This window comes from Bombus terrestris, chromosome 7 (genome assembly GCF_910591885.1).
Source record: "Bombus terrestris chromosome 7, iyBomTerr1.2, whole genome shotgun sequence".
Taxonomy (NCBI): domain Eukaryota; kingdom Metazoa; phylum Arthropoda; class Insecta; order Hymenoptera; family Apidae; genus Bombus; species Bombus terrestris.
Window position 1 is genome coordinate 345,328 of NC_063275.1, and position 24,064 is coordinate 369,391.

The 24,064-nt window shown below is 34.2% G+C and overlaps 2 long non-coding RNA genes across 2 annotated transcripts in view; both read left to right on the forward strand.

The window, feature by feature from the left end:
• LOC100642354 overlaps nt 1–24,064 on the forward strand; it is a 241,003-nt gene that overhangs the window by 195,822 nt on the left and 21,117 nt on the right. The gene's annotated exons all lie outside the window — the stretch shown is intronic.
• Nucleotides 18,152–19,407, forward strand: LOC125385475. Its single transcript, XR_007224792.1, has 2 exons — nt 18,152–18,242; nt 19,004–19,407. It is a non-coding gene; the product is annotated as an uncharacterized LOC125385475 (long non-coding RNA).

Sequence of the window (24,064 nt, forward strand, 5' to 3'; positions counted from 1 at the left end):
TATAAAGGAATTATAAATTGGTAATTTTAATCATTCGAGTAATTCTAGCATCAAAAGTTCTGTTTCTTAACATATATTTCATTTTCATATAAACTGTATGAAAAATTAAAAACTGGTAATTTCGACGATTCTAATAATTCCACCGCTTCGAGGACATATCTTTATTAACAATTTGTGCATTTGTATGAACTATATATATCATTTATTATATGGTCATAAAATGGAAGAAAAATTACGGGTTGATGCTAGTAGTTCTAGCGCTAAAAGCAAATCACATTAAAACAAGCTTCAACGTGTAAAAACTCAATAATCGTTGGTTCGATCGAGTGTCGCATAGTATCACAGATTCCAAACAAGTTCCGTCATTTTATCGACTGGATTATTGCGTTACGATCTTGCTACCTTACAGAACTTTCCGTAAACTGTGCGTCACCGTGTCGAGAGGAACAGGCGTGTCACGTTCCAATAATGATATCGGCGTAACGCCGAGCAAGCGAACACACGGATGAGATAGAACGTCAATAACGAACGAATAAACGAACGAATAAAGACGATCTGAACGAGGTTCTGACGACAATCCCACGGTTGAAATGAAATACGTGCAACGAAACGATTATAAAGTTCGTTGCCAACGTCTTGGTGGTTAGACGTTGAAGGGATTGGATAGCAAATTTCGGATCTATACAGGGTGTCTCGGTTAAATCTTATTTACGATTGTATGAAAATACTTCTCGGAACAAAGTTGAAATATTTCAATGGGCGCGTGTAATGTTGGAAAGAAATTTTTCATCTTTCTTCTTTAGGAGATTTCTAGTCGTTTCAAGTTATCGGTATTTTTGTTAAATAAAGTTCCATATATTTGTTTACCAGGTATGTAAATATGAAACCGGAATTTTTGTATAGAAAATACATGTTCCATATATTTGTTTACCAGGTATGAAAATATGAAACCGGAATTTTTGTATGGAAAATACATGTTTATTGTATGAAAATGATTAAAAATGTTTTATTCGAAGTATTGCCCATCGCTAGCTATACATTTTTCCCACCTGTCTGGCAATTGGTGAATGTCACGCCAAAAAAACTGTCGCTCTTTTGAGGCAAACCAGTCATCGAGTCATTTTCGTACATTTTGAGTACACTCAAAGCACTGTGATTTACCAAGAGCATGCTCATTCGATGCGATTCTGCAACAGTTTTCTTCAAATGGTAACAGAAAATCAATGCTGTCCGCAAATCGTAGTTTCCAGGCACAAAATTCGACATGTGCAACGTTATTACAAACTATGCTGTTGTATGAAACTTGTATTGTTCCGAGTCGAAAATGTTTGTGAGATGTCAACAAAGACTTTTGGCATCAATGACGCAGTTTAGTGATAATTACATTATCAGCTAGGGCCATCTATAGGCAAATTCCGGTTTCATACTTACAGACCTGATAATATCAGAAGATGTGACTCTTTTTGTTCTCTGCGTCAAAGTATCGAGGTAATTACATGCGAAATGCTTGTTTAAAAGATATTCCGATTTTAATTTCATCGAATGTAGCGTAGGAAAGACAGGGAAAACGTAAACCGTATCACTTTGCGCCGTTTTACGAGTTTTACAAAATTAAGGTCAAAATATCTTTTAAATTAAGCATTTTCAGATACAAGTACTTTAATACTTTTATATAAAGAATGAAAAGATACATCGATTTATAGACAAAAATATAGGATTACATTTAATAATGTATCGATCATCCCTTGAAATCTCGTGAAAAATAACCTTGAGAAAAAAATCGTTGCATACTCCTCTTGAAATAGAATAGTTGCCTTGAGAAGTGTTTTTTCGTACAATCGTAAATAGACATCCTGTATAGGTTCAATTTGTGGCCGTAGCTTTCAACACTGTTACGTGATATCGATACAAAGTACGCATCGATTCTGAAACGTTAACACGCTGTGTACTGGAATTACATTTTAAGCGTATTGAAATTACAATATTGAGTATTTTCCGATATTTTTGATCCTCTGCGTGTGGAATGCCAGTTACACTGGCATGATCTTTTCGAGCATTTATGTACGAGTTTTATAAATATGTATTTCAATTTTTGGAGTTGTTACATTACTTGAAGTATGAGAGACATCTTCTTCTCTTTAAAAGATCGATGATAGATTTGTTGGGCATTATATTTTGACTATCTTGATTTTCTCAATAAGGAGTTCACGAAATATTTTGTTCTAGAAAATAAATGTGATAATTTTCGTGGGTCGGAAATACGATTCAAATGATGAATTTATTTCATATAGATATCTACAAATTTTATTAAATAAATTGAAATCTTACTAAATTGTAAACTACAGAGATTTTATGAGTAACGAATGGAACAGTTTTTAAATGAGAAAGGTTGAGAGAAGATGACATGCTGCGATAAAAATGTAGCAATTTATTTCGCGATTTATTATTGTAATACAGTACTGTGATGCAATAAAATGTAACAGGGAAAGTTAAGCAAGTCGAAAAATCAAAAGATTCTGAAACCAAGTAGAGGATGTCTTGTCAAACATCTTTCCCAATAAGCTTGGTTTAAAAGCGGATATTTAAAAACGCATAGCACCGAGTTCCAGAATTTTGTAGATTTTTGTTACTTTTGTAATGAAAGACTATTTACGTTTCTATGAGGAATATCATTATGGTACCAATTATAAACCGCGATTTTCGCTGTTTTTATCGTTTATTATTTATAATACAACTCTTCGTTATGCAAAAGTATGCAAAAAGGGAATTCAATGTTTAAATGTTAACTTTATTAGTAAAAACTGTTATACCGTTGTAATTAGATTTGATGTTGATAATCTTCGTGTAAACTATTAAATAATGTAAATTATTCAAGTATTGCGTTATGAAATCAGTTTATTAAAGAGAAGTGTTAAAATTGATTAAAATTGGTTTTATTTATTATAATTAATGGTTTTATTTGTTTAAAGAAGAAATGTTAACATATAAGTCATTTACAGATATGAAACGAAGGTATTCAGTGGTATTTCAGTATGTATAGTAAACGACATTTTTTTAAGGGGTGGTTTGGAGAAGGGAGGGCGGTAACTCGAAAATCGTGAATTTTTCAAAAATTTGTTTACATAGTTAAGTAAATAGGATAAAACGGTGCAACTTTTGTTTACATTTTTTTGTAGATATCTTTCACCGTTTTTGGAATATTTCGTTTCAGATAGAAGATTCTGAATTTTTCTTCAAGGAGCGATTCCACCCCTTAAAATCGAATTATGGCAGCAACGAAAAATATTACGGATGGCTTACTTGTACGTAAAATTTCACAATTTCTTACATTTTCGAGCTGTCTGAGGGGAACGAATAAAATTTGATACTACTTCGGTTGCTGCCATGACGAATATTAAAAGCGTATGACACCTTGTTCGGAAGTTTCCGTCTCAAGAATTAGAACGGTGGTGGTCCGAAGTGCAGCAAACTGATAATTTTCAAGTTATTAAGAAAAATATATTACTGCTTTACACTCTACTTATACATACGAGTATATGTGTAACTGTGTACACAATCAGTGCCGCCGCGATAGTCGCTTCGCTCGCTGTTCGACGGTCTATTTACGGCCGATGCACACGGGCGTCGCGACACCGTCACGGTGGCGGTATACGATTCGATATATATACGTATGCATATGTTTTTAATCGTGCAATACACACGAGCATGCGATTCACGTACTGCGACGCCTGTGACACTGCAATTGAACAAGCGATATCGCAATGATCGTATGCCCTTTGCCAAATTGTAAAACGATCGTATTGACGTGTAATGGCGAAAAGAAGCGGAACGGATTCATTCAACACGGAATTGTTTATCAAAGAAATTGTTTATCGAATTGTTATACCATGACAATTCAACATTCCATACCATGACAAAAGTAAAAATAATTTGACTCGGTTACAAGTATAAAGAAACTTATATTCGAATATCGGAGAAATATCTGAAGCTGAGAAAATTTGCGCCAGTAAGTCTTTTTCTTCTCAAAAAATACATGTTGCAGGAAAATGCTAAAATTGACAATCATTTTAATATTTATCGGCATTTTTCAATATCTTAACATTTTTATAAAAAACGTAATTCTCTACGATATATACGAATTCAAACATATGTACATTTTATTTGCTTTATACAAAATAACTACCATTATGTCGATGTAATTTTTCGTCAACGTTACGCTGAATGTGTTCGTTCTGTCAGGGCATTATCACTAACGAAATAGTCCGCAAGGTTGTTTCTTATTTGTTTTACGGTTAAATCTCCTTGTCTCGATTCTCAGTACAAGTTTCATTATGCAATCCCTTTATAATTAAATCTTCTTACTGATAGCCATCTCTACTTCGTACTTTGCATTATGTAAAATGCAACAACACTTTATACCATCTACAGCAAAAGATAATTTTATATTCAGCGGCTTACGGGAAACTTTCCATTTATTCGATAAAATGCATATTCCAACAAAACAACAGGCTCGAGTTAGTCGGTAATTAAAAATACTTTCTTTATGTTAATGTATTTTCGCTGTATTCCGTTCCATTACGTGGCTAATTTTTAGGAATATTCAGAGCATTTGTAATTTTTTTTACAAGGTTCAATTCTTTCAAAAATGTAACTGTCAGATTCTTTTCTAGCAGCTCTTGTATCTATGCAATTGATTTTGTAATTTGAGCGATTATATATAATTATATTAATTATATATAATTTGAAATATAATAATCCATTATTCCAAACGGTACTACAGAAGAATATTTTTTATAATTGTAATGCAATGTGTGGACGTTTCTGGTTTTATTATTCTCACGTGCTTGTGATCTACACAACTTCGAAAATTGGAAACATTGTAGAAACCCTCATATATTATTTCTTATATTATTACAGATATTTCTAACTATTTCTCTTTGAAAGATACAAAAAAACATTCTTTTTTTTAAAGTAGAACCAAATAGCCTTACAAACTTTTCTTACAATTGCAATATGTCCAATTCTATAACTGTAACATAGATCTATTAAGTTATATAAGTTACTTAAGTATTTGTAAGAAAATAAACATTTTAAAAAGTTGGTTAATAAGTGGGGAAATATTAAAGACGTATTCATGAGAAGCATTCGTAGAAAGTTGAGATTTGGATAGGCAGCCAATATGTGGAAAATATATGTATGTGGAATAATTGTCATTTTTATTAAGAAGAAAAGATACAATAAATTCAGAAAATAGTGTGCAATACGATCCTGCATATAACAACACAACAACAATTCGAACTCACAGGGCACACATATTTCGAATATACGAAACATTTCAGTCACCACTGAACTACCTAGGAAATGCCATCATAGAGAAACAATAGAAGATTCGTTTTGAATTTCATAAATACGGCTAGCTCAACCTACTACAATAAATTTAATTTGGCGTGATACAATGACATGGTTTATACAACTTCGAACAAGATGATTGCCAGATGTCGATACATTCTCACCGAATATTTTCAGCTAAAGACCCACCTAAGGACCTGCTATAAATCTTGGGATTTATTTAGCTAAGGTCCTCCAAAGGGACAAATAGTCTTTGTCTCAACAGTCCCTACACGTACCACCCACTACGGGAAGATACAGGGAATCTGCTTTTCCTCGCGTACAACGCTTCCCGCTAGCAACTTTCTCTCAGCGGTGGTTAGCATCCTTTTCCAACCACCAACTCAAAATTTAGCCAATTAACAGCGACGTCCATTTCCCTCGCTTTCCGAACCAAAGCTTTACTCAACGAATCCGATGATTTCGTCTCCTTAGACACACCCGATCATAGTTTTCCTAAGCAGCATCATCGTGACGGAAAGTCAGTCAGTTGTGAGTCGCTAGACAAGTCGTGAGACGCCGGTCCGAATTGATCGTTGGTAGTTGGCCGTAATAACGAATCCGAATTTCTCGACATCTGGTGCAATCATCTCCCGACTTGAATCGCACCGCGAAACGTATCGCGCCGTATCCGAACTTGTAACCCCGAACCGATAATTATATCCCGCGTCCTACGCGTAAGTATATATAAAGAACAAAGATTAACAAATATTTATTATTGAACATACTGAGTGATTCTTCTACACCTATCACGCACATCACCTCACTATAAATTCTTGAAAACCCTAACAATCTTTCCATACCGTTATAGAAGTAAGACTTTACAACATTTTACAACATTTACAACATCCCAACAAAGGAACTTTAAATCCAAATCTACAAGTACTCTATTCGGAAAATAACGACATTGAATAAATTTTTTCAGATTTCATCCAATCTCTTTCAATTCTCATTCAATCTCAAGCATCTGCTATCTGCCTATCTCTTTTCCAGATGCAACAAATATCCCACATGCGTCCTCAAACTGATACCTGTATCATAATTTTCAATCAACTTTCCACAACTACCATCTATCTCAAAGCTTGCATTTATCATACTTCAAACAGAAATTCTCAATTGCCCTCTTGGAATACAAACGAACAAACTCTATGTTTCATTCTGAAGCGTAGATTTCATGAATAAATATAAATCTAAACGTAAATTTCATGAATAAATCTACCTTACCATACGTCGAATTAGCTCGATGAGATGAATATTCTTAAAAGTAATAATAAAGACACTATCGCGATAGAGAGAGAGAGAAAGCTGTTTTTCTTAATCGAAAGGGTTACTGAATATAAAGATATCTTATTCGCGGTTCAACCGGAATTTTTATACTCTACAAAGGCCTCTTAGCTATTTTTCAAAGCTCTTTATAATTACAGTATATTCGAAACAGTTTGAAAAATAATACTCTTTTAAATTAAATAAACAAAAACTAATACTCTTTATACTTAATATTCCGAATTTTTCTGATTTCTGTAAAGGCAAATATTTTGCAAACGACGGATATATCGCGATTTCATACCAAAGCTTTTAGCACGGAAAGCTGTTTTATTTATAACTGTCTTTATAACAGTAAAATGAGAATTTTTTACCTCTGTGGCATCTCAATCCCTTTTCTTAATTTTTTCAACAAAAAATTGATCAACGTGGAAAGATTCATCATCAATCGTGGAATTTTTGATTCTAAATTCTTTTAATAAACTATATAAGTAGATAATCTACCATAGAAAGCGAATTCTTAATCTTGTTGGTATTTCAACTCCTTTTAACTCTTTTCTTTTGTGCTGTTTTAGAACGTTATAGCAAAAAGACTATATAACTTTATCTATCATTATTTTGCATTTATAATCAATATTACAATGAACGTTCATATATTTTTCTAAGAAGGAGTAATCAAAGTTGGCGATAGTATAAACTTTCAAGAATACTTGTTTCGAAAGAGAATCTTGCGGTTCTCGTAATTCTGATCATTTTGCCAATCTGAAGTAAAACAGGGACCAAAAAGAGTCTTAATTAGACTTTGACTACAGAAAATAAAGTTTCATCGTCGATTTTTTTTTTTTTTTTTTTTTTTTTTTTTTTTTTTTTTTTTTGGAAGAAGACGCTTTGCAACAAACGAAACAATGTAGAGGAAAAAAGAGTAAGCTTGATGTATGAAACAATAAATTTGATATGATTTAAACACTTAGAATTGCGTTCAAAATTTGGAACCAATCGAGTAAATCTTAAGACGTCATAGATGTATCGAATGGATCGTTGATTAGATTAAGGGAAAAATGGAATTTACTTACTGCTCGAATTTCTAACGATAGGAGATCTTTAGAAAAAAATATGATTTTGAAAAATTTACATTTAAGGAATTTTATGTTACAACATACAACCGTTGCATTGATTTTAGGAATCTCAGTATACAATTTGGTACGTACATTTTTGAAATATATTCTTTCAAAAAGAATACAAGAAATTGATTTTTTCGAAGATCGGCAATAGAATGTTCTTTTTCGACACTAAAACTTTAAAACACGTATATAAATACATAATATCTAAAATAAATATACAATATCTAAATATGTACATAGTTAATTAGTATTATAGCGATATAACGAAAATAATTGACTAATATTAGTCATGTTCCTGTCTCAATGAAAGTAAACGTTAATATGTAATTACCAAGAATACTTGTGCGATTATGATGATTGGAAAAATAAAAAAAATCGGATACTAGTCATTTTAACTGATTCGCTACATTTAATGTTGAGCAAACTCTTCATCTACTTCACTTGATATGCATCGGCAAAAGAAGCTTGAGAAAAAGCAAAGAAAGCGGCCAACTTTAATCCAAGAAGTATAACGGGTCGAGGGGGTCAAAAGTGGCCTTGAAGCGATGGTACCATATGATGCACCATCGATGCATCATAAACCAATTTTCAACCCTTTATCTCAACCGGAAGTGTCGTTATAGGCCAAATTCGGATTTACCGTCTTTTTCCTATTTTTTCTACTTGATGGTATGCAAAAATTCTAAAAAAATTGGAGCACATTGTAAACGAGTGATTTAGGTTAGAAAAATTTTTTTTAAATTTTTTCGTTACAAATCCCAAGTATAAAAATTGAAAAGCGCTAAAAGATGCTGAAAAATATAGAGTTAATATCGAAGTTTCAGAGCGTTTACTTTGTTGTATTTACAATATCAACATATTGGCATAACTATTATACTCAACCTTTTTCAAACTCGTTGGTACGATGCACAAAATAGTTGAACAAAATTTAGACAAAGTGATGAAGATAGGTTTGTAACGTTTGCTTTCGGTAAACTATCGAATGGTGCGTAGCTTGATAAAATCGGCTTTTATTCTGGACGTCTTATTCTGCTATAGCTTACATGATAAATAAATCCATTGAATCCATTGAATCGCTCGAGGAATTTATAATCCAGTCATAACCAGAAAGTCTGAAGCTCTCGCACGAGTTCGCAGAAGATTTGAAAAGGTGAAACAACCTGTCTCATATGCGAGAATTTTAGCTCGACAGCATTTTGTTACGTCTCGATACACCCTACAAGATACATATAACACAAACAGAGAGAACGTTTTAAAGCGTTCGTTTTGTTTTATTTGAAAGCTTCTTTGTCCGGAAGAAACGTCTCTGTCGAAAGTATTGTTCGAATTGACTTTGTCGACTCGTCGAATGGAACACACACAGAGCCATAGGAGATGTTTGAAACATGAAAGGAACGAAATTTCCGTATGCTGGCCGGCCTGTGTCTATCTCTTATCATATTCGAGGCACGTGCTATTTAAAGCAATAGAAGCACGCGTGCGAACGCGTATCTACGAATATTCGCGCGAGATTATTAATACGTAGTCAGGATGCACGAGATAAGGAATGAATAAATATTAGGAGAGACAATCGAAACTGGGAAACTATTAACCACATCACGTTAATTGGCACGTGTTCATTGATTTCATGTGGCGGCTGCTCGATCTTGTTATTGTTCCGTATTGTCGATTAATTGCGCGATGAACGTGCAGCAAATTGTTTCAACAAATGTTAAACGACTTGAACGCACATTTTGAGTTTAGTTTTTAGAAATTGACGAATCTAGAAAAAAGCTACACGCGACACGATCTCATAAATTTACGCTGGTTCAAAAAAGTATTCGAACATTTATGGAAACTTTCAATGAATATATCGTGTGCGGCACGAAACATTTTGAAATTTAATTAGCACTACAATGCAACTATCATGATTGCGTCTGATAAAGTCTGAAACAAATCTAAAAATGTACGTAGAAACTGCAAGATGCTATTTAGTGCAGGTACATATTTCGTTTTTTTTTTTATTTTTTTTTATTTGTTAGAATATTTACAATCAATTCTCGTTGAGAATTTTCAGTAACTTCATTTGGCGTGATACAATGACACGGTTTATAATAGTTTATATTGTTGGTTCTAGTAGGATCTAAGGATTTAATCTAAAGGGTATTTTATTTTTAGTCTGCGGATCTGGTCCGTTGTGTCAAGTAGTTGAGCGACTAATGGGTTGTGGTGGTTGTTGACTCTTGCGTTATTTCTGCTTCTGGACTTGTATATTTCATCTTTAGCTGTAGGTATCTTGAGGTCGCGGTGGATCGTTTCGTTGGTAACATACCAGGGTACATTTATTAGGGATCCTAGCGTTTTCGATTGGAAGCGTTGGAGTATTTCAACGTTGGAATTACTTGCTGTTCCCCATAGTTGGATTCTGTAGGTCCAGACATGTTTTATCACGGTCTTATAGAGCGTAATTTTGTTCTGTGTGCTTAGGTTGGAGCGACGGCCAATGAGCCAATAAAATTTTTTAAGTTTGCCCCTGAGTTGTTTCGATTTGTCTATGGTGTGTTGTTTCCAGCATATTTCGTAAAAATCGAAAAGTATTTTTCCCATTATTTATTATATTTATCCATTATTTTACCCATTCTAAATATCCACTGATGCCATTTTTAACGTTTATTGTATGCATAAAATGCTTTCCATGGCTGTGTACTAATTTACTGTGTGTATTATACATATTTTCAAATTGATTTAAATTTTCGCCAATATAAGCATGATAATCCTGTCTCGATGTCAATAAAGTTTCAAAATATCATATACGTATTTATATTTAACACGCATAGTATATACATAAATGGCCACTGTCCAACGAAACAAATTTTGGCAAATTCGATATTGAAATCGTAGTTATTTGAAATAGTAATTGAATTCATATCGATACAGTATCGTTACATTTTTTTTTACGACATTTTTAATTATATCTTATTCCGAATGAACCATTGTCATTGATTTCCCAATTTTGATATTTTAATTTAATTCAAAATATTGAGACAAGCACCTAGTTCAAAAGTATTCTGCAAAATTTTTACGCACAACCAAGAACATTTCGACTGCAAGAAATACATTTTTATACTTCCATTTCATTTTATATTTTGTGATAAGAAGACTACCTATCCTCCTTTCCATTTCAATCGTCGTATTTTTATACCAATACATCCTTAAACTATTTTTAGCAATACCGTTATAAAAACTGCGAATAACGTAATTTCAATTATTCCTTTCTGTTACATCTTTATGTATGATCATTTAATCGATCGTGTATGCGACAACTATTTTAAGTAGTTTTTAGATTAATTGCATCATCAATGTACAACATTTATAACTATGTAAGATCGTAAATCTTGGGATAATTCAGGGATCGATTCTGTAGTCTGAAAATCGAGAATCGATTTTCAACGTCCTGAGCTATCGATCTTTCTTCTTCGGTCTTTAAAATCTTAAATAACTATTCTGTAACCTTGTCTGTCTCTAATGTAACTCTCTGTCCGTTCGCTTGGGAAAATGCGTGCCTCTCAAAAATGGTTGTCCGTAAAACAAAAGAAGATCGCTATGTCCGTGAGACAAAGCCTGTCGTGCTACCCGTAAAACAAAAAGAATCCCTATCCCAAAAGAATCCCTAGAAAAATAATATTGCAATAATACTTTCAATTAGATTTTGTTAGTTATACCTTTTCAGTTATTTAATCTTTTAATATCACAAGAACATTTAGTTTTATAGCGACAATAATCTCTCTTAATCGTAGAATTGTACTTATGCATATGTATAGTCTGACAATACATACTCTTTCTTTAACGAATTGAGTTCAATGTATTTTTATTTCTTCCGTAATTGGGAGTATTTGAAAAGTTGGAAAGAATTGCAAAGCATCCGACTGACTGAAATATACATTATGCAACAGTTCGTATAGGAAAACACGTAAGATGACAAGTGAATATATAGGGTGGTCTAAAAATCAATCCCCATGATTTTTCTGACACTTTCGATAGTGGAACAAAAAAATGTTTCGAACAAATGTTTATCAGCTTTCGATCGACTACAAAGAATTTTACTTCGATTGACATTCAGAGTCACATTTATTATTTTAAACGTAACAATGCACTTTTTTCATAATCCATTCGACGCACTTTTTAATTCTCTCCAAAAACGTATTAAGGTACTCGGGTGGAAAAATGATCAGTGTAAAAGATATTTTAACTTTGATGTTGCGAAATTGATCGTATGAAAGACGAGCAAAATATAAAAGCGGGAAAGTGCTACGCTATTTTTCCTTGTGTTTCATAATTTTTTCAACATTAAAGCGAGAATATCTTTTTAACCGCTTATTTTCCGACTTTAATACTTTTTTTTGCAGAGAATTAAGAAATGACGTATAAAAAATATATTGTTCTATTTAAAAAAAAAAAAAATAGAGGATACCTTAATTTCTTATCGAAGTAAAATTCTCTTTAAGTTCTTGACATTGCAATTTTTAGCCAATTAAAAACTGATAAACTTTTCTTCGGAACATTTTTCTGTCCGACTATCGAAAGTACCTGAAAAATCGTAAGGGCTGATCTTTAGATCTTTAGATCATCTGATATATAACGAGTTAAATGTGGCGAGCGAAGAATTATTAACCTTCCAATTACATATTTTGAAACACTGTATCGAATATTATACCAAATACAAAGAAAAATTTAAGCATTGGGAATTTGAATATTTTCAAAGAGATTATATACATTATGACGATTCTTTCCGAGCCTAATACTAAAAATTCCTAAATAATTCAACATTCGTTAATGCTGTATTAAAAGCTGTTTGGACCTATGAGATCCAACTATGGGGAAAATAAAGCGAGTAATTCCAATATAGAAATTCTTCGACGATTCCAATCAAAAACTCTAAAATCCTTAATAGATGCAGCTTGGTATGTTACCAACGAAACAATACACCGCGACCTTAAGATATCCACAGTTAAAGAAGAAATATCCAAATTCAGTAATGGATATAACAAAAATTAACAACCACCAAAACCCACTATTTACTCAATTACTTGGCACGACGGTTCAGATCCGCAGGCTAAAAAGACATTAGCCTCTAGATTTAGACATTAGATTCAGCTAGAATCAAACATACGATAATCATTTATTATTCACGTTATAGTACCACGCCAGAATAATTTACTTATAATTCTCAATGAGAATTGATTGTGTACTACTTCCGAATACGAGGAAGCATAACAAATCGACGCGACGTTCACGAGATGAAACTTGGAAAAAGTTTCCACGTCATGTTGGTGATCTCGTTTCGCTGGAAATCTCGGCCGACATGGTCGCACTTTTACGTGTTCGCCAGGAAACACATTGACTTGCTGGCTTTCAAGCTGGAAAGTTTCGCGTCTCGACAAGAAAGGAGGACGAATACCAACGGAATTTTTGCCTCTGTCTAAACCGCCCTCTTTCGTTTCCGTTCGCCGTATTTCTTTCTTTTTTTGCATGGAACAAAGAAGAAATTAGGCTACTTGTATTGCATTTTAATGGCGGAGTCCGCAGCTATTTTGCTATACAACACAAGAATATTCAGATATTTGCAGACATATTTTAAGAATGTATTATTCGTGTTATACGACTCATTTTGAAATCTCGTTAGCACTGTCATGAGTAGATGGCGGATGTTTATGCATCGTAAATGTGTAAGAAATATATGGCATCAATGCATATAGAATATGCAAATTTGCACGAGAACTATGTAAAGTATGTTAGCAATATGTTTGATATAAGTTTAGTGTATCGAATAGTTACGATAAGGTATTGAGCGATAGATTTTAGATTAACAGTGTTTTTCCAATTATTTTGGTATGTATAGTTTATGCGATAATAAATTATAAACGCTTTGTCCATATTTGCAATTGCAAATTTATCTTCTCCTACGTGGAATCATATCATGAACTTAATCAAACCGAATTCTGTTTATTCGAGACACAAACTATTACATCTTACGCTTAACCAATTACTTGAAATTGCAACTATACGATTTCATATTATCTATATTTCACATATTTCACATTTTCACATATAATATTTTATATATTATTGTTATTAACAGTTTACGCAATTGTCATAAACTGAAATAATTTGATAAGATAAATGCGTAACAGAAGTACGTGATATATGTTTTCGTATACGATCTTAAACACAGATACGTGAAACATATGCATTATGGAAAATCTTAAAAAATTAAAAATCATATTTTTATAATCTTCTAATCATAAAACAAACTTCTATTCAGCTCTTGTTGCTTTCTTTCTTATTTTGACAAATATTAATGTAGTATCCAAATGGGTCTTAGAGAGAAAGGACAAGTAATGATGTTTTGATTTAATATATATTATTCGAAGCAACGAAATGATTACAATGCTGTTCTACGTTCTATTCTCGCATGCGGCTTTCTGCTTTCCAATTCAAGCTCTGCCCACTCCGCACACTCCACACGCTCTCCACACTCTCCACACTCTACACGCTCTGCACGCTCTGCACACTCTGCACACTTTGCACACTCTACACCCTCTACCTTTTCCCGTTCTTCGGAACAGGTATCCCGAAACCCCCGTGGTCAAGGTCACGCAGCCTTTTCGCGAAAACTGTCCACTTAAAGGACCCAACGGTACATTGATGCTAAACGGTACTTTGTTTACAGTTCGGCCGACACCTTAGGCCTTTTGGCCCCGATACTACATTAATACGACAAATTAAATAAGACATATGCTCCGATTTTTACTCAAACTTCTTGTAACATTCTGAATTTAGCGATTTTATAAAACTTCTCACTTAATAAACATCGATTAAGTTTCTGTTATTGTATTATTTTGTTTTTAAATAATTAATATGACGTTCGTTCGTTTTGAATAATCAATAACAGAGCAGAATAATAAATGATTATCACCTATGTAGCTTAGGGGATAAAAAAATTGTGTTTATTATATTAACTAAACAGAGTCTATTAAATTGTGACTAAATTAAAACAAAAAATTTTATAAAAGATTAAAATCGAAAATTTAATTGTGAGTTCTATATAAAAAACTAAATTCCCTACAAAATTCTACAAAAGATTAAATTGTAGTTAAACTGAAATTCGCTTCTTGTCCATATTTGCTCAATAGTAATTGACAATGAATTTTGACTTATTTTTTCAAAGATTCTGGATGTCCTTCGATCTTTTACTTGATGAAATTTCAATCATTCTCAGAACTACGTAACTCAGAATGAGTTATTATGTATATATTTAGAATTAATATCTACGTATCTAAATAAAAATGTAAATAAAATAATAGTGAAAACAATTTTATTTTCTATAATAGTATTAATATATTATACTATAATATAAATCAGTGACAAATGTGGGAACGATGCACGTGCTGTAGAGGATTAACTATAAAGGATTCATTTGATAATAATACGAAACTAATCTATTTCAACCTTGGAAATATTAATTTCAATAATAATAATTACTTCAATTTACACATACCTATCATTGCAACATTAAAAACGTATTATCATACATTCTGCACTCGTTTATCATAATTTTGGATACTTTCCCTAGTTTCTCGTGAAAAATGATCTTTATACGATAATCTAGAAACGTGTACTATATTGTTAAGCTGGAACGACTTGTTCAAACAATAGCCAAGTTTATATATGCGGTAGAAAATGGCTTGTACGGCGAGATAGGAAACAGCCTCTACATTACGAGTTGTATTTACCGTAGAAACAAGTAATTTTCAGAGGCAATTAATTTTTAATTACTACGACTTCAAGCACTGACGGCGATGATTTGGAAGACGTACGATCTTTCTAACAAAAGAAAACATTTTCCAACATGGAAACATGAAATTATAATTATGGTTTGGAACATAAAAAATGATTTTATATAATTTCCATTATATTGTTTCATACATATGTGTACTGTGCACATATGTGTAAATCATAAATGATGAAATGCATGACATTTTGTGGGTTGATAATTTATTCATTAAAATCCGAAATATTTGAGAGCATTAGCATTGATAGCCTACTGAAATATTTAAGAACATTTATTAATTATTTTATTTTACATTTATATATTTTATTAAACATTTTATTTTTTATTAAACATCAGTTTTATGATTCGTACAATTTTTTCTGTTTATTAGTATTTTTACATTTATTTAAAATTAAATCAAAGTAAAAATGTCGAATCAATTAAATAAAAGATACGTAATTAAATCTTTGAAATATTTTAAACAATTACTAGAATTTGAATTAATTTATTCGTTTATAACTATTTTTATGACTAAAGGTTTCTCAATCAAAATTATCGAAATGCTTTTTAAGAGTTAGGCCATTCCAAAATTAGAATTATGTGCTAACAATTTATCCACACCTGAATGTTTTCCAGTTTCTACGGAAGTTTTAACATCTTTTATTCGCTTTTGACATTTTACAAGTAAAATACAATGTCCGATACTGACCATAAATTATCATCAAAAATAGGGCAGAAAGTAAAATCAAGCTACATTTTTCGTACTAAAAGAAAAAACAGAAAAATTATCGGACAACGATCAAACTCGATCCGTCTAACTGCTTTTCTAACTCTACCGCGTACTTCGGGTTATTTGGACTCGTTCAAAGTTTACAGAGACCACAAAATATTTGTGGTTTTTCGGATTTCCTCCATGTTTTTATCAATAGGTACATACGTGGCGCTTTTCAGAGTAGAGAAGTGAATTTTAATGTTCACGAAACGTCGGAACAAAGCGCAACGTATTAATAAAGACATTTTGATTGAAATTCGAAGAACTCTAGATGCGTCATCTAATTGTTGTATAGGCTTAAAATCGAAAGTTGTATCAATTATTAACAATATGGACGATCTTTTGATTCTATTTTACGCTAAAGCATTTACTTTAAACCATTAAGAGCCTTTCTTTGTTAAAACTAGAACAAGATTGAAATATAAAAAAGATATACTGAAACGGGTAATCTATGAATTCGATGTAAAATTACAAACGATATCGTTGAATCATATTCTTTTTAAAATGTCTCAAACCACCCTCTTTTCGTTTTCTACTCATTGTTTCATCGATCTAATAAAAAAAGTAGCACAGGAATAGGTAAAGCAGATTCGATATAATTTAAAACCGAAGAATATCCCGAACTGGCTTCGATTATTCCATTTTCACGCATTCGCGTGTATATTTCAAACGTTTCCAGTGATTGACTTCTGTGTGTGTGTGACGACCCAAAAACCATTGTCCCATGTCGAATGTATCGAAGTTCTATTTCAAATCCTCCTCTCGCTCCTCGGAAAAAACTATCTTTAATCTGAAAATTGGATGTTACCCTTTCAAGATAAAGATTTTTCTTTTAATAATGACATAATGCAAATACACTAGCAAAGATTAGATAGATTCATAATAATCTAATTTAATAATTTATAAAAATATAATACACACGTTAAATATAGATTTTTAAATGGATAGTTTTATTTATAGTTGAATCTTATTTACCAATATGTATATCTCAGTAGCATCAGAAAAATTATAACAAACCAATCGCTTTTCTAAAAATTAATTACTAAGACGTATCAGACCACTAGTCTCATAATAGTTAACATGCAGCGGCGGCATTGCGTTGTACGAGCGCGCACGACGAAAACAGCGCAAGCAGCGATCGAACCGCGGAAGAAAACACCAGGCGATAGTAGAGGACGTAGAGTCCGTTTTCCCTACTGGTACCAGGCAGTTTTCGGTTAGGCGTCGTAAATTGTCGGACACAGGATGTATCGGTAACTTTTAAAATAACGACGACAAAGAGACACTCTGTTTAGCTTAATAAAAACGTTATTACTGGTAGGGGAGTGATGTAGCGGAGTCAGAGGACATTTCGAATCATGTTGTTGTTTTACCTCGGAATATCAAGACCGTTAGATTACAAGTAATGTAAGAACAAATAAACTCCGGGTAAAACAATGTTGCCGCTACCAGCAACCGTCGTAGGAAGACAAATTTGAATTTTCTGACTCCCCCCGACCAGTATAAATAAACGGACGCGATCGCGAGCGAGAGACTGCATGCCCGAGTATCTACCGAGTTACGCGACGAGCATTAACGAGTATTTATCCGCGATTTTATTTTGCGATTTATACTTTGTACTAACGACTCACGTATACAGTCTGTACATTAATTTATTATTCTAAATATATTCGACGGTTTCAACAACAGGCAATCTCGTCCTTCAAACCTCACGTAACAACAATCCTTTACACATAAACTTCTACAAATGTGTCGTCGGTCCTTCAGTCGAGTAGTTACACGGAAAAAGGGCCTGTGTGACCATGGCCGCGGTCGGTTGCGGAACACGTACGTGGTGGGGCTATGAGAAAAGACAAAGGGATGCTTAAGGGAGAAACACGAATTAACAGTCAGTAGTTAGTTGAGAAGTCAGTTTTTTTAATTCGTACTTTACAATTTGTCCAGCTGGACATTTGATAAATGTTTCTGTGAATAAATATTTGCGTGAAGAGGACGCAGGTCGTGAGGATTAATGACGAGATTGCTTGTTGTTGTAACCGTCGAATGTATTTAAGACAATAAGTTAATGTATAAACGTAGACGTTAGTCGTTAGTACGAAGTATAAATCGCAATATAAAATCGCGAAATAAATACTCGTAAATGCTTGTCGCGTAACTTGATAAATGCTCGTTAGATCTTCAAAGATACTCTGGATGCCGCTAAATACTTGATATGAACTCGCTATGTACTCGCTATGAACTATCGCTCGCGATCTCGTCCGTTTATTTATAATGGTCGGGGGGGGGGGGGGAGTCAGAAAATTCAAATTTGTCTTCCTACGATGGTCGCCTGTAGCGGCGACATTGTTTTGCCTGGAGTTTATTTATTATTACATTACTTGTAATCTAACGGTCTTGATACTCCGAGGCAAAACGACAACATGATTTGCTTTGTCCTCTGACTCATGTGCCGCTACAAACGTACAACTCATTGTCCTTTTTTTTTTTATTATTTAATTTGTACTTTACAGTTTATTCAGCTGGACATTTGGTAAATTTTTCTAACTTAATTGCTAAATAACATGTGGATGGCTACCCCCAGCGGGATACCATCTTCGAGTTTGACTATTTTATTTCTTTAGTGAGGTCAGTGGGGTGTTTTCTTTTTAGTTTTCTTTCTATGAGAGTTCTGCTGTCTTCAGCAGCCAACTGGATTGGATGTGTTTAGAGAAGTCATAGTGTGGTCAGCATTGTCGAAGAGTATCGTCAATGTGACAGCGACCATACTCAAATCCACCCTACCTGACAATGAATCGTTAAATTTTGACCTGACCTTTGCACATGACCTAACATTAAATTTTCCCTATTACGTAGGGCACTCAGGATCCTCTTCTTGCCCTTCAAGTCCTACAAACTCAACATATAAAAACTGCGAGCATTCGACCACGAGACTAGTCTTGGGTACAGTCTTGGCCGTGATTTGAACAACTATTTTAATACTTTGTAATTTCGCTACTTCATTGTAATATTGTACTTAATCACTTTGGTGAATAAAAGCATATAAAAATATTAAAGGACGGTCAAGTTATGCTATTGGTCAGCTCTTTCTTTTTTATCGCGAATTTTACGTGACATCAGCGTTGTCAAGAAGGATGGTTCGCGTGAAAGAGAGCGTTGGAACTGTAACGTCAACAAATATCTACAACCGACTCAGGAAACTTGAACCGCTTTGCACACGACACCAACTCCCAAAACAAAGGAATATAAATTCGGCACGTAGGCATAAGATAAATGAATATCTAGAAGAGCTGGGTCTTAATCAAGGTCTCAGTCTTTCGGTAACGGTCTAATCGTAAACGTGTACTCTTAGTATAGAATAAAAATATCTCGAACTCTGATTCAAAAACCCAACATTCTTTTCATTATTATTTTCCTGTCATCTTTAAGTGACAGAAACATGGTGACGAGAGTTGTAACTATTTAGTCAAATTAACTATTTAGTTGTCTTAGTTATAGCACATTACTGTATTTAATTCAATTTAAATAACCATTGTTTCCTGTTTAATCCATTCTAAATAAATAAAAAAATCCTACATATGTAAAAAGTTAAAAACAATAAATGATATAATAAGTATTATAGTAATAAAGTACAATAAGGAAGTAAATATAATATATATGATATATACAATACATTCAATACCTTCGATACATTTTGACCATTATAACAGAATCAGTATGTTTTGACCTGATATGTCGAAACAACGAAAATCTTTAGCTGATGCTTATTAACGATATTTTGATCCATTTTTAATGTTTACATTTCCCAATCTGAATTCTTCACATTAATTCATTTAGTTTTGTTCAATTTTCCTCGTGTTGTTAGAACAATAAAACAGTTACACTTATAAAAATCACAACTTTCTTTCTCTTCTATACTTACCTTGCTTTCAATTCCTTTAGTAATGCTAATTTAAAAATAATTCCAACTTTTATATTTTACCCTAAAATACCTGTTAAATGGTACATGATCCTTCGAAACTTTCGTTAACGCAATACAAAATAACTATCCTAACAGAACTTTTACAACAGAATTAAATTGTCAAGGTATAAAGTTAACGTAGAGCAGAAAAAAAATTATTGAAAAGTTGAAAGTTCAGAGAACAACTTTTAGCTACAAAAGTTAACTGTTTCATTCGATCCCTGCTAGAAACACATATTTTAATCGCTCTCAGATCCAGATAATGAACATACGTTCTTGACTCGGATAACAGCGCAGTATCAATTTTCATCCATTGATCTTCTATTGTTGCTTTTTTATTTACAGATACCAATAGATTTTGGCTATTGTTTATATCGATATCTATTAGCAGTATATGGTTACTTGAAACAAAATCAGGGGCGAAAGTTTATTGAAATAGGCTGTTTAAATGTAGTATCGATGTAAGCCGATGACAATTCTATGCTTTTTCTACGTGACTTGTGTAACAAGTAACGTTTTTTTTTTTGGAGGTAGTTTACACGCTCAGAAATAGTAATAATAGGATAGGTCAAACATCCTATATGCCACAGTCATCGAAACAATAACTAAATAGCAACGGAATGGTCGCCTCTAATATACATCAGACGATAACCAGAGGGGACAGAGGAACTAAAACCTCAGTATAAAAACCCTTCCAAATAAGCGCTCGAGATCAGTTTGTTGTAACACTTTGAACCGTCACGTTGTTATATTTTCGTAATAAATTCTATTACCATATAGAAAATTCAATTTCTTCACCTTATTTGTGAAGTATTTGAACTGTGACGCGTGGAGATCACCAGCGATCAATCATTTTCGTGATTTCTTGTGTTTCCTACGCGACAAAATTGGCTATCCTTGCCAGGATCCATTCATCGGATCGAGAGGAAACTTCAGCGGGAACTCTATGGATTCTGCGGAATCTCGGTAAGCTGGCTTTCATACATTATCGAAATAGTAGATCCGAAATACCTTCTGAAGATAGTGACTCTTCTGAAAATATCATGTTTACCAACACGAATCCAACGGACAAGAGTACGACAAAGCAAAACGAATTAATTGCTACTATTCTCGAACAACTTCAAAGTCTAACTCGGGAATTTAGAAACTTTGGAAGTAATATTGAGCAAAACATTAACAAAATAAAAGAATTTACGGAAACTAGTGATAGAAACCGGGCCAAAGAAATACGTGACATTGCAAGAACTATAGGAATGAAACCGACCAGCCACATATGAGCACCCACTTAGAAACCAGTGCCGATAACGTGACAGATGATGAAACCGACGGACCAGACACTTTACAAAGGCAACGAATTAGTCACGTCACGATTAGACAAAGAAACGACTGCGGCGAAGAACAAGGGCTCCGAGCAGGAGAGACCATACGTACTATTGAGATACTACGGGGTCGAGACGACATAGGTGTTGAAGACCTGTATCCATGTTTAAGACAACGCGTGTCAGCACCAACCACTGTTAGCAATTGCAGGGAAAAATTGAAAAATTTAAAACAAGGAATAACAGAAAGCGTACAATCTTTCGACTCTAGATTCCGACAATAGCTCAACAAATTAAATTACGCAGTTCAAAACGAAAACCGCACGCCGATTGAACGACGCGTAGCCATGAATATCGTGGAACGCGAAGCACTAAAGACATATTTACTCGATTTACGATACGAAATAGGACAGATAGTAGTAGCTAGCGATCCGAAAAACCTGAACTTCGCCCAACAATTAGCAGCCGATAGAGAACAATGGTTACGAGAAGCAAATCGTGTTGTCCACCGCCCAGAGAATCAATCTAATAACACTACGCCCGTATCTAAACGAAGTGCTACCGATCTACAACCACCAGCTTGTACCCAATCATCAGGTAACCGAAAGAAATTAAAATGTTTCAAATGCTCACAAATCGAACACACAGCTGAGATGCGCTCTCAAAATTTTCCATTCGGCAACTAAGGAAAAATCCCACCTCGAGTATACCAAACAGCGGAGAATCCAGAAGAAACGTACCGAGAATCAACTGCATCACCGGAAAATTATTATCAATCGTATTGCGATGAAAAGACGGAAGAAGAGTCAGATCTCTCATTGATACCGGAGCAGGAATAAACTTAATAAAAGAGAACACTGAACGTCCAAACCTCCAGCCCAAAGACTTTCCTAATGGAAAATGACAAACTGTAATCTGTAAACAAATCTGTAATCTAAACATAATAGATCACCCCCCCCCCCCCTACCAGTGATAACGTCTTTTCTTGTGTTATATTTACAACAGATTTACACAGTGTTTTTTTGTCCGACGCTATTTTTAACATTTACGTGAGTATTTACCGTGTCCGACAATTTTTAACGCTTAACCGAAACCTGTTTGAAAGCAATCAGGAAATGTGACCCTTTTGCCCGAGCGCGTGACATATTTATTTGTCGTATTTCTGTTATTTTCGCTTTCTCGACTTTCGCTTTCGCTTTGTTCGGATTGAACACCAAGCGGTGTTATTACGTCACGATTTTCGATGCTATGGTGTTCAATGTTGTCGTCTAGTAAAAATGCGGGCTTCAGTCGATCTACGGAGACTACTACATTTTCGTAGGGTGGTCATAGGGTGGCTGTAAAGGGCCTTCGATCGCGTCATGGCGTACAAATACGTATGGCGATGTTTCGAGCTCGCGGAACACGAAGATTTTCTTCTCGTCGTGTCACGTAATCGGGTGAGGCCCGATTTTTTCTATTCGCTCTTTTAAACGATTCGCGAATTCCGAGTTGGCCTGTTGCTTCGCTGGTACGAAGAATTCTGTCGGCAATCGTATGCCGGTACCGTAAACCATTTCGGCTGCGTTCAGGTCCTCCTTGATAGCGGTTCTTATGCCTAATAAAACAATTGGTAAGATTTCTACCCAGTTGCTCGTATTGTGGCATTCGATTGCTGCTTTTAGTTGTCGATACAGGTGTCGCGTAAAATTCATTCAAAGTGACTAAACAAAAATGTCGATCTCCAAACAAGAGATCGAGTTCTTTATTTTCACTCAATTTATACAATAATTAAATGGCAACCCTTTATGGCAAAGACTTTTAATATTCAGACTGATTTGGATGATTTTGGGAGGAGTATTTATATTCTTTATTCGTAGGAGTGGGAAAAGACCGGATGCTACCCCGATGGTCACTCATGATAAGGCGCTTGGAATTTACTATCTTATCGCATAATTAGTCGAATTTCACCTGTGACAGGCTTCTCGATGGCTGCATCACACCTTGCTCAATCATCACTTCGAATTCCGCCTTCGCTTGTTTGAGGCGGTCGGAGGCGAGACGACAAGGTTTGGAATAGACGGGGGGTCCTGGCATCGTCTTTATATGGTGTTGCACACTATGTCGTAGTGCACTTCTTCTAAAAACGGGCGATCGAGTGAGATCTGGGAATTCCGCCAATAGTTTGCGGTACGATGATTCGCCGTCTATAGTTTTAATCGATGCTACGTCGGCTGTGGCGGCGGATCCCTTTGTCGACAGTTGGACTGTCGTGTCGAGGAGCCGTTTGTTTCGCGGGTCTATGAGCAACCCATAATAGTTGGATGATAATAACGATGGATGTTTGGACATTGGCTACAACGAAACGTAACCCGAAAGTCCGACGTAGCGATAGATCGAGGGACACTGAGATGGTGCCAACGAGAAAAATTAAACCGTATCAGGGCCAAAGAG